General features: G+C 39.2%; 1 long non-coding RNA gene across 1 annotated transcript; it reads right to left on the minus strand.

Annotated features, from left to right (window-relative positions):
• Positions 1-1,341: 1,341 nt before the first annotated feature.
• Positions 1,342-3,130, minus strand: LOC122990730. Its single transcript, XR_006405467.1, has 3 exons — positions 3,062-3,130; positions 2,869-2,991; positions 1,342-2,791 (listed from the first exon to the last, which is right to left on the minus strand). It is a non-coding gene; the product is annotated as an uncharacterized LOC122990730 (long non-coding RNA).
• Positions 3,131-9,383: the final 6,253 nt, after the last annotated feature.

Below are 9,383 nucleotides of genomic sequence, written 5' to 3' on the forward strand. Positions count from 1 at the left end.
TTATTAAGAGGTTTTGTGTTTTCTGGGTTTTGTGTTTTGTGCTGTTTTTCTTCCTGTGTTCCTGTGCTGATTTGCACACCTGCCTTGTATCAGCTTCGTTGGCCCTGTTCCCTGTGTTTCCTCCAGCCAATCGGCTCCCTGTCTGTTTTCATGTTTTGTGTCCTCACTCTTTGTCCACCCATCTCCCCTCCTGCACCTCATCTCCTCGTTAGTTCAGTTAGTTTTTAAGTCCCGGTTTTCTGTTCAGTCTTTGTTGGATCCTCTGTTCAGTCTGTTCTGCTTAGTTCAGTTTGTTCAGTCAGCTCTGTTTGTGCTGCATCCTGTTTCACTTTTGCTTTTGAGCCGCCAGTCTTGTTTTGCATGCACAAGCCTTTGATAAAGAAGTTTCTTCAGCCTCACTCAGCCTGCGGTCTCTGCATTTGGGTCCACCTGCTCCTCTACTCTTAACAGAATTCATCTCTTGTCCATGAACTACTGACAAACAATATGCCATAATTCCCAAATTCATTGGCAGACTGAACAAAGCATTATTCTGCCATCAAACTGGGATTTGGTGATGACAACCGTTCAACATCTTGACTGCTTATTTGTAATTATGGGGAAATTGATTAGAAGACAATTTAGCACAAGTGAGTCTTCGGATTATTAAAAATGTCAAACCAAACTTCACCTGAAGAGATTTTTGTTTACATAACAGTTGGTGTGAGTGATGGTTGTGACTGTTGTCATACACTACATGGAAAATAAAGATTATTCAACTCTACTGATTATTTCAGTTCCTCATTTGTTACAGAAAAACACACAGCAAGGTGCAAATAATAACATTCACACTATGCTGTTGACCAGCAGTGGTGTCACAACATTTCACTGTTATGTTCCTGGTGTGAAGCTCAACTTTGTCACATCATCCTCTCTCTCTCTCTCTCTCTCTCTCTCTCTCTCTCTCTCTCTCTCTCTGAACGGAAGGAGTGAGTGTACTGAGTGGTCGTGTGAGAGTGCTTGTGGAGTCTTTCTTCTTATTTGTAAATGTTGTAAATAGTGTGTAGTTTTAGGTTGGTTTGAGGGCTAATCCATCAAGCTGGCAAACTAAGACGGGTATACCTTGCTCTCAAGCAATACCTCAACATCTTTATCACTTTCCCATCTGGAGACACAGAAAATCAAGGAGGCTTTTTATTCAGTTGCAGGTATGTGACAGTTAAAAACATGTAAAGTAGCCTGCAGGCTGACGTGTCTCAGTATTAACTTAATACTCTCCTTCAGGCTTCTCCCTTCTCCAATGTCATAGGTGCCATAGACTCCACCCATGTGCATATCCAGGCCCCATCTGGATCTCTGGAGGCAGATTATGACAACAGGAAATATTTCTATAGCCTAAATGTACAGGTATGTACTGGGGTGCAACTGTCCATATAGTGTCAGGCAGAATAGTAATAATAAGATCTGGAAGAAATGTGCAAATCTGTGATAACAGATCAAATTAGCTTTGATGTCGACACTTCTTTGGATGTAAATCCTGTTACCCTGGCAGTTGTTCACAGAAATGTGCATTTCAGTGTCAGCCTTACACAAAGAAGCACCTGTACTGTACAGAGATAGTGTTTCACTTTACCAGATCAGCACAGATCAATGAATTACACAAGTACAGAGAACAAATCAGTTATTTCCTCCCAAATATGTCATAGCACTGACATGGACCTGCAGAGGGCCGATGCAAAACCAGATTTGAAATCACACACAATGTCAAACCCAAAGTCTAAAATATTATTCTGGAATATGAAACAAATGTTTAGATGATTCTGAACTGGACTTTACATTATGAATGACACCACCTCATCAACCTTTCTTAGTCATGCTGAGTAATCTTAAATTAATGCTCTGCCAAGCAAAGTGTGCCACATCATTGACGGTCACCTTCTATGCTGAAGTTGCCTGATATCAAACATCAAGGCAAAATGGCCGGGCTCTGTCCATGATTCGAGGATCTTTTGTACATCATCACTGTCCTAGAGGTTTGCACAAGGCAAGAGAATGATGTTACTAGCGTTGTTTGAGTCTTTTCAGGTAACATATATATTGCACACTAATAGATTTGGGAATTTGTGATGAGGGAAAAGGTGTAGATGCCATTTTAGGGAATTCAAAGTGGTAATTATAGTCTTTTTCTGGAAAACCATATCAGGCACACATCATTGTTCCAATTATAAATCTTAATACATGTGTGAAGGGGATCATTAATCTATTTTAACCATAAGAATGTCATGTATACTTAACCAATACTCGTATTCTGAAGGGGAGTTTAATGGAGTCCTGCTTGGGGTAAGAGGATATCCTTGCATGTCGTACCTGCTGACAACCTACCACGAACCAGCAACAGAGGCAGAAAGGGCCTTCAACCGTGCCCACACAAGAACCAGGGCACAGACAGAAATGGTGTTTGGCCAACCAAAATCAAGGTTTTAGTGCTTAAAAAGCCTCAGGGTTACTACTGACAGGGCCTGTGACATCACCGTTGCCTGTGCAGTCTTGCACAACATTGCCACTCTGCGTCGCAGTGACACTTCCCACAATGTTGCAGGAGGAGCAAATGGGAAGACACTGACCCAGCCCTTCAGGAACACATGGATGGAAGAACAGTGAGGGACCTTTACAAGAATACCTATTTCAGCTGATCCCCATTTTATTTATGGTCACCTTTGTTTTGGAGTGATCCCTTTTATTTGGAAGCGTAGCAAGTATAATTTTGTACTTTGTATTGAAGTTATTCATTTATTGACTCATTTTGTTCAAGCTGTGAAGACAAAAAAAGAAAAAGAATTAAATACAGTCCAAACCATGGCTTTCTGCTGTGTTTAAATTTATACTTACATCCTTCTCCAATTTCTTAATTTCCAGCTTCAACTTCTTAATTTTAAGCTTCTTGTATTCTGTGTCCAGTTTCTGATTTTCAATGGTGAGGAGCAGATGGCACTTGTAAATTGAATGGATATCCTGTGAAAGAGACAATGTGTCAGTGAGTAGCCAATTATGTAGTTGGTAGGTAATATGAATAGTTACTTACTTCATTCCTTGATGACAAACTTCTTGTTCCGGTCACATCCTGCAGCAAGATGTATGGTTTTAATTTGTAGAATGCATATGTAACATATGCCTCTTGCATGTTACATTAAATACATTAGTTGTGCTTTAAATGGTCACTATGTCTAACAGCAAAATCTTTTAATATAGAATATAATTTTGTCGGTAATTTTACCTTTACTTAATAGTTGTAAGGTGTACATATTTGTCTTATTTTCATTATTTTATGCTGTTATCTTATATTTAATACTTGGCTATATAGTATCCAAGGTAACGATGCAGCTATAAAGCCCATCACCAGGGGAACAAGTCAGACCGGGCTTGTATCCCTCAGGTGAGTGTGTGACTATTAAATGGAAACCTGTAAATAATGTTTAGCTGACCTGAGATAGACTTTATTACTAATTATAATTATATTGACATTCAGAGTGATAATCTATGTGAACTGATTCATCTGTATCAATAGTGTGTTTGTGTAATCTGTAATATAGTGAGTTTTTGATCCTGGTCAAGGTTAGACCGTTGGCCCTGTAATTTGTTATTTAACGGTTATTAAGCTTTGTCACAGAAATAATTTATTAGTATTGTAAGTTTCCTTTGATTATGATTTTATTTATGTTAAATAGTTTTACTGAGACCGGGCTTGTATCCCTCAGATCCCGAAGTGCTTGTAAGTGTTACCGGTGCCAGACCTAGGGGAAATCTGGACCGGCAGCAAAGGTTACACAGGCAAGGGTGCACTGTGTAGCCGTTAAAAACATGGTCTGTGGATTAATGAGGGAGAGAGCCAAAGTTAGCGTCTTGCTCTAGCCGATGCTCATTTAATATTGAACACAACAGTATAAAACTGTACATATTTCTCAGTTACGTCAGTTTCCTGAAACCTGCTGCTTCAAAGTTCATATTTCACATTCACACCAAAACATATGTTACAGAAATAAAATAAATGTTGAAACCAAATTCACATTAAACAATATAAAACATTCTGTCTAAAGAAAAATAACTTTACATGAATTTAAAATATGACTTACATTTCTAAATAAATAAGAATAGGCTTAACTAAAATATAATGTAATATATGTATAAAATACAACAGTATATACAACAGTACAAAAATTATATCACCCAAAACACACATTTACTTTACTCACATTACTACAATCACTCCTATTTTAACACATACACCACAGTTACACTCATCTTACACTGATATGACCTACACGGAACCTTTGTCCTCATCAAGTGCTAACGCCATCTCCCTGCAGATAGACGAACACTGCAGTTGTTAATGTGAAAGGAGACAGACTTACATAAGATGCAGTGTTTTGACAAAAATAAGACATACTTACACATAGGTCAGGAACACCTTGAGTCGGGGGATCCAACAGCATTAAAAGTAAATGCATTGTAGTTATGTCGGTTCTCCTAAGATAGCTTATACCATTATTTTAAACATACATCTGATATTATCTAGCCTACTGATGATATAGCCACAGTCTTACAGTATCTAGTGATCTGAATGTTCATTTATTAAAAAATAGAAATAAAACAATATTTATGCTGTATAACTTATGCATTTAATCTGTCTGCAATCTTTTGCCAAGCCATCTCCCTCGCTTTATTGATCGCAACAGATTTTCCTGTTTTAGTGACACTTTCAGGACACTGAAACTGAGAAACACAGACAGAGTGCAGCAGCTGTCAGTAAGAAAAAGAAAAGTGACAACTGTGAAAAGGCAGCAGAAGGAGCAGACTGTGTAGCAGTGGACACAGTGAGAGACAGTGATGAAGACCTTTAGTCATCAAGCTGACTAATGGGATAGCCTGGCTTATTTCGATAAGCCTTGCTAATTTAAGTTAGAGTTTTGTTCCATCACTGTGGCTTATATGAGTCCCAGCTCAGTAACCATGGTAACTTAGTCAGCAGAGCTAGCCTGCTCCGTGGCAGGCTAACGGTCAAGCTTAATTTAGCCGCATATCAAAGAACGGACGGAAACAGACTCTCAAAAGACAGTTCCATCAAGTGTCTTTTCACACTTGCATCACTTGTCTGTGTTCGATAACATAAAGAGGACATAAAGAAAATTAAATAAAGTCCAAACCATGACTTTCTGCTGTGTTTAAATGTATACAGTGGTAACCGCTTATAGTGATCACAGTTACAGTGATCAGCTGCTTATATGGATCAAAAAGCTCTGTGACTGAATCATTCCTATACAACATTTATGCTGTTTAAATAAGTCGCCTATAGAAATCAAGTAGTCTGCCTAGAGTGTTCATTTGGGTCTCTTCATACATGACAACATATGGAAAAACAATTTAAACTACATAAATCCATTTTTTGTGCTTTACTTCCATGATAAGCTGCTGCTGCTGCATGCACACTGAAATCATGATGGAGACAGAAAGTCATTTTCTCTCAATGACAAACGTGGTCTCCTCAAAGCTTATGACAAGAAAAGGGGGGAAAGAAATGTAAGTAAATTTCACCGCTATCTTTGCCTGTTCTGCCACCAGGGAAAATAAGGAACTTGTCACTGGCAAAAGTAAGAAAACTGCTGCTTCAAAAATGTGCACACACTGTGTTTGAAACAGCTGTACTGTATTTTGAAACAGTCGATAAAATTCAGTAACTTTATATTCATGTAGGCTAATAAATATACAAATGTCAATTAGATGGTATTCTGCATGACAAATAAAGAAAAAGAAAAGGTTATAATAATAATCTGCTTATAGTGATATTTCACCTGGACAGACGTGATCACTTTAAGCAGTTTCCATTGTACTTATATCCTTCTCCAGTTTCTTTATCTCCAACTGCAAGTAAATTTTTAACTTTTATTGACACTTGTAAATGGACATCCTGTGAAAGAGAAAATGTGTCAAAGAGTATGATAATGTTGGTAAGTTGGTTCTCTTAAGTTGCCTACACCATAATTTTAAACATACATCTGATTTTATCTAGCCAGTGATAATATAACCACAGTCACTGATCTGAATGCTCATTTATTAACAAATAAAGATAAAACCATGAACAGAGAGAAGTGCTGCTCCTCACTATCCCCACGCAGACTCATCAAGCCGAATGCAGGGATTGAACTGTCGACATTCTAGTAATAAACTCGCTCTTCTAACCTTTAGACCATCACTACCCACCTACAGGTATACATTTAATCTGTCATCAATTTTGTGCCAAGCCGTCTCCTTCACCTTGTTAATTGCAGCAGTAATATTTGGTGAAGACTCCTTTATATTCTGCATATAGTTTCATCAGCAGGTTTGTTCTGCTGCAGAGAAGAACACTGCTCTAGTTTTCTCTTCTTTTTATGACATAGTATCATCCTTTTGACAATTGACTGTTCAGCGTTGTTTATGTACTTCGTGCATGTGCACACTGCAAGCTTATTCCAGCCTGGTTAGACTTAGCGTTGACTAAACACACCTAAGCTGCGTTAGTGGAACGGCTTGAGCCTCAAGTGAAAGTTGGTGTTAATTCTAGCCAGGCTTTTTCAAGTAAGCGCAGCTTTCTTTAGCTGCGTTGATGGAATACCCCTCTGATGGTGGAAGAGAAAGTCCCTGTTCTCAAAAGAAAACAATAAAACCATAACAGTGGCTCTCAGGCCAAGAAAGGAGCAGTAAGCAGGATCAGAGAAAGGCAGCAGGAGGTGCAGCCAGAGTCTGGAGGAGGAGGATGAGGAGGACTGAGCTGAAGGCAGCCAGCCTCCCACTGACTCACAGCTGTCTGCTGAATCACAGCAGGAGAAAAAGTGTGCAGTACAACACATTAAAAAGTTCCTGCAAACAACAAAAAATATGAAAGAAGTCAAAGTTGAAGAGTACTTTCCGGCCAAAGAATTTTTACTTTCTGTCAGATCACAGATGAGCAGCAGAGGAAAAGGAGGTTACACTGACCAGGAAGTCTACAGACTGAAGAAAATAGTTCTGAAACTCAAACAAGAACTATTTAATGATGAGGACTCAGAAACAGTGTAAGACAGTCTGTATTCTAACCTGTTTTATTTTGTGTGGTGCCTCTCACATCAGAGATCATGAGTAATTTAAGAGTCTCTTAACATAAATGGAGCCAGAGATGTGAGGAAGAGAGTGAGTCTGTTTGAACTGGTTAAACTGAAGAGCATCAATGTGATGTTGGTTCAGGAAATGCACAGTGACACTTTAAGTGAGACTGACTGGAGGAGGGAATGGGATGGGGAGGTGGTTTTAAGTCATTTTAGCAGAACCAGTGGTGGAGTGGCACTCCTCTTTTCTAAAAACTTTCTGCTAAAGTCCCATGAGGTGAAAGAAGTAATGAAGCGTGGACTGATGGTGTTTAGAGCCAAACATGAGCTTTTTACTATTGTTTTTGTAAATGTATACGCTCCCAACGCAGGACCTGCCGGAGTTCAATTTTTAAATGAACTAGGTGTGGTTTTAAGTCAGAGTGGGCCTGAGGAGTTTTTATTTTTAGGAGGAGATTTCAATTGAACAAAGAACGATCAGCTGGACAGAAATCATACTGAACCTCATGCTGCCTCAAACGAGCCATGAAGCAGCTGGTGGAAGCTCACAGGTTTACTCACATATGGAGAGAACATGACAAACTTGAGCAGTACACTTGGGTCCAGACCAGAGAGAATCTTTTTTCTATGGCCAGATCAGACAGATTTTACTCTTTTAAGCATCATTTTAGTATTTTAAAGGGTGCAGAATACTTCCTCTGGGGTTTTCAGATCATTCCATGGTGTCTTGTAATGTTTTTATTGCAAATGTTAAACACAAGTCTGCATATTGGCACTTTAACACTTCTTTGTTATTAGATTAACATTTTAAAGAAACTTTTGTATTCTTTTGGAAAGTTTTTAGAACAAGAAAAGGGGATTTTACATCACTGAAGCAGTGTTGGGATTGTGGGAAATTGGAGGTCAGGCAGTTTTGTCAACAGTACACTCTCAATGTCTCTCATGACATCATTTAATCTATACGAGATATGGAGATTGAAATAGTGGAGAGTTCAGCAGAGTCCACAGAAAATTGAGGCTGCATTGAAGACCTCAAAACCAAAAAAGCCACACTGGCAGACCTGCTGGGCTGTAAAACACAAGGGGCGCTGGTGGACTCACTGTCAAAGTTCTTTTTCAGCCTGGAGGAGAAGAATGGGCAGAGCAGGTTCATCCACATCTGCGCTCGGCCACAGGACATCTGTTGACCGAACCCAGTGAGATCCAACAGAGAGCTATGGACTTTTATTCTGGTCAGGCGGGTCTATCGTTGACAATGTGTGATTCAAGATCTTTTGGAGGTCTCTTTGGGTTTCTTTGGGTTTTGATGCTGGTCTCGTTTCTTTGGAGCAGGAAAAGGCATTTGAGCAGGTTGAGCACCTTTACCTTTGGAAAGTTTTACAAAGTTTCAGCCTCAGCCCTGGACTCATTGCCAAGATAAAGTTCTGTACGAAGACATCAAGAGTGTATTGAAAATTAATGGTGGTTTGTGCTTGATGTCTAGTATGCTCTATTGACTCTCTATTGAGCCGATGTTGCACAATATTCATTTTTTTATTGATGGTCTGGTTTTACCTGATTGTTTATGTTATCTGCATATGCAGATGATATTATTATTATAGTAAAAAAACAGGATGATGTAAGAACGTTAGGAAACATTGTTGAAACCTTTGGAAAAATCTTAGCTGCAAGAGTTAACTGGACAAAGAGTGAGGTGTTAGCAGTTGGGAGTTGGTCTGCAGGTCTCCCTCAGGTGCCAGGAGGATTAAGCTGGAGGAGGGGAGGCTTTAAGTATCTGGGGGTTTATCTAGGAGATGATCAAACTGTAAAGAAGAACTGGGAGGGACTGGTGGAGAAGGTGGAGGGGAGGCTGGCCAAGTGGAGGTGGCTGTTACTTCACATGTCATACAGATCTGATCATTAATAACTTGGTAGCATCAACTCTATGGCACACGTTAAAATGTATGGAGCCCCCTGCTGGTTTGCTACAAAAAGTACACACCATTATGGTCAATTTCTTTTGGAATAACTTGTACTGGATTCCACTGAGTGTACTTTACTTATCGAAGGAAGAGGAGGGCAGGGGTTAGTACACCTGGGGAGCAGAGGAGCAGCTTTCAGGTTACAGTTTATCCAACGTTATCTCACAGGAAATGATTACGTGGTATGGAAACCAGTAATGAGCATCACTTTAAGGGGAGTGGCAGGTTTGAGTTTAGATACATCTTTGTTTTTAATGATTTGTAGTTTTATACATTTGTAGCTATATTTTATACTTTGTGTGACTTGAATCCATTTTATCAGGGA

Source organism: Thunnus albacares, chromosome 10 (genome assembly GCF_914725855.1).
Source record: "Thunnus albacares chromosome 10, fThuAlb1.1, whole genome shotgun sequence".
Lineage (NCBI taxonomy): Eukaryota > Metazoa > Chordata > Actinopteri > Scombriformes > Scombridae > Thunnus > Thunnus albacares.